General features: G+C 56.2%; 1 non-coding gene across 1 annotated transcript; it reads left to right on the top strand.

The window, feature by feature from the left end:
- The first annotated feature begins 1,452 nt into the window (after positions 1-1,452).
- Positions 1,453-1,534, top strand: TRNAS-UGA (transfer RNA serine (anticodon UGA)). Its single transcript has one exon. It is a non-coding gene; the product is annotated as a tRNA-Ser (tRNA).
- Positions 1,535-2,894: the final 1,360 nt, after the last annotated feature.

Raw genomic sequence — 2,894 nt, 5'->3', positions numbered from 1 at the left:
AAAAAATCACTTCCTCCTAAGCAACCAGCTTCCTATCAGGAACTCCCAACCACATGACTCATAAGGTCAGCAATAGGACTGAAAATAGCATTTTTCTCAGGATTGCTCCGTGACCTGAGTTCAGAGAAAGAAAGAAAAACAGACGTGGCTTCCAGGCTCAAGCTCAACTAGACAAGAATATGTCCTTGTTGCTGTGTGCATGCGAGTCACCCTTGTTCCTGGGGGTTTGAGGGAGGGAGGGGAGAGGTTCCCACTGCCACTTCATTGGAAGGTCAAGGAAAAACTGGCATTGACTAAGTTCCAACAAAGAGGATGTTCCAAAGGAGACTGAAAGCCATGCGCTCTCAATCCCACAGCGCAAAAGTGGGTGATTCTTCTTGGCTCAGGATGGAGGGAGGGGAGAGGGGAGAGGAAAGAGAGGAGGAAGAGGAGGGAGAGAAGTGCTCCACAAAGCACTGTCAGCCGGGCTGATTTCCAGGGTATAACCGCGGCCTGCTCCGATGGAGAGGAAACCCTCTGCGGGCAGGGTCAGTTTTGCATCTTTGTCCACAGCACCCAGGTGCCTCAAACTACAGCCTGGAACCTTCCCCCAAAACGGGGAAAGGGGTAATTGATCAAGGGGAGCCTGCACCTCCTCCCCAACACTTTCTACCCACAGCCCCTGGAACCCCGAAATGCTGGTGAATTTGGGCTAGGGAGAGGAGAAGGTAGAGAGGATGGAAGAAGAGGAGAGGGAAGGGGGAGAAAGGAGGGGGAGGGGGAGAAGAAATTGGGAAGGGGGAGAAAGGAGAGGGAGGGGGAGAAGGAAATTGGGAAGGGGGAGAAAGGAAGAGGAGGGGGAGAAGGAAATTGGAAAGGGGGAGAAGGGAGGGGGAGGGGGAGAAGAAATTGGGAAGGGGGAGAAAGGAGGAGGAGAAAGGAGAAAGAAAAAAGGAGGGGAGAGGGAGAGCGGAGAAAGAAGGAAAGGCAGCTGGACAAGGGAGAGAGGCAGTATTCTCTCTTGGAAAGAGCCGATCACAGAAGCAAAAGTTCTGGGTTTGAATTACACCTCACTTCCTTCGTGCCTTGGGGGAGATCCTCCCCTCCCTCTCAGTTTCCCCTGAACCCCACAGCCTCTGCATCTGTGACCTCGGGGTTCCCAAACAGCAGCCCCGCTTCTCTGCGGGAAACGCTGCAAGAATTCTGGAGCAGACGGGGATGCGTCCCAAAGGAAGAAAGACTAATGTTTCACAACTTCTGTGGCGCCTTCGATCGGTGCTCGGGCGGGTCACAAAAAGTCCAAGAGCGCGGAGCCCCTCCCGGAAGTCTCCTCTGTGTGACATCACTCTGCGCAGGCGCCTCGCTTTCCCGGCCGCTCTCCGGGGAGACTCGGGGGCCCCGCCCCACAACAGGCGGCGTGCGTCCGCATTGGCAAGTGCTCTAAGGCGTCCCCGCCCGCCTCGTTTCCCGACAGCAGCGATGGCCGAGTGGTTAAGGCGTTGGACTTGAAATCCAATGGGGTCTCCCCGCGCAGGTTCGAACCCTGCTCGCTGCGGGTGGAGCGGGAGCTTCGTATTTTAGCGACTCCTTTTCCTGCTAAAAACACTTTATCAGTTTCAGTGCTTAATAGCGCGTCCGGGTCCCAGCAAGAGCCACGAGGGCAGCCTTTGCGACCGCAGAAATCGCCTAGTTCGTCTTCCTCCTTTTACAGATGAGGAGACGGAGGCGCGCCCTTGGGAAGGGCTTGCCCGAGGTAACCCAGGGCTCCCCCAGATTGTGGATTGAGAACCAGGGGCTCACCTGTTCTAACCTTTCACATTATACAAACAGGCCCCGGGGGGGAAGTCTTCAAAATGGACTCCTTGCGCACTCGTGGGGATGTCTGCCCGCTCGCCTGCATATTCGCACACTTACTTAGGACCTACTAGTGCCAGCCGCACTGCGTTAGGGACCCAAAGACAGACTATCCGTCCCCTCCTGTGTACGACAGGAAGGACCCCAGATTGGGGTCTGGGACATGCCGGTGGGTTCAGGCTCAAAAGCCTTGGCGCCTTTACCTACAAAGGAAGAGAAATCCAAGGTGGGGAGAAGCTCTCCAGGCCCTTGCAGAGATCTCTAAGTGTTGGGGAGCCTCCCCAAATTTGCACCCCTATCCCATCCTCAAGCCCAGGGCGGCCCCCATCAGCAGCAGCTGGGGAGCACACTTCCAGCCCGCCCGGTAGAAGGGCTCCCGCCCTAATGGCGTTTCCCGGGAGCGTCACCCAGGCTCTTCTCCCCACTCCCGCCTTTTTTTTTTTTTTTTTTTAAACATCAGCAAATAGTGAACAAAATGGAGACATTTCAGACCTGGGAGGGGCCATTCAGAAAGTCTCCTTCCTTGTTCGAGTGTTTGAGAAACTGGGGAGTTGAGAAGGCAGGAAGTCAGGAATCTCCCCCAGGGACCCCAGGTCTGTGGGTTCTGGCCACACTGGCCAGCTGCCCCCCTGTGACACAGTGACTGTGGTTGGGAAGTACAGCAGCTCCGCAGCAACGCGTGGAATCGATGCCCACCGGGCAAGCGGTCGTCTGGCCTTTGCTGGAAGGGGCCACTCTGGCCCAGGACGATCCCCGGCTCCTCCAAGCCCTGGGCTTGATGAGGTCACCAGGTCATAACTTTGACCTGGAAGGGATTTTGGGGCGAGCTCACTCCAATACCCAGAAGCCACCTTCCTGCGCCTCCCCCAGAAGGTTACTTCTCCTCCCTCAGCCTCTCAGTCTCCCTCTCTCCCTTTAAGCAGCCAGGCGGCTCAGTGGGGAAAGCCTCGGCCTTGGGCTTGGAAACCTGAGTTCGTTTCCATTCTCAGACACTCATTAGCTGTGTCGCCCTGAGCAAGTCCCCTAACCCCATGTGCCTCAGTTTCCTCATCTGTAAAATG

The sequence above is a fragment of the Antechinus flavipes genome, chromosome 2, assembly GCF_016432865.1.
Source record: "Antechinus flavipes isolate AdamAnt ecotype Samford, QLD, Australia chromosome 2, AdamAnt_v2, whole genome shotgun sequence".
Lineage (NCBI taxonomy): Eukaryota > Metazoa > Chordata > Mammalia > Dasyuromorphia > Dasyuridae > Antechinus > Antechinus flavipes.
This window is presented reverse-complemented; position numbering and strand designations above follow the sequence as displayed.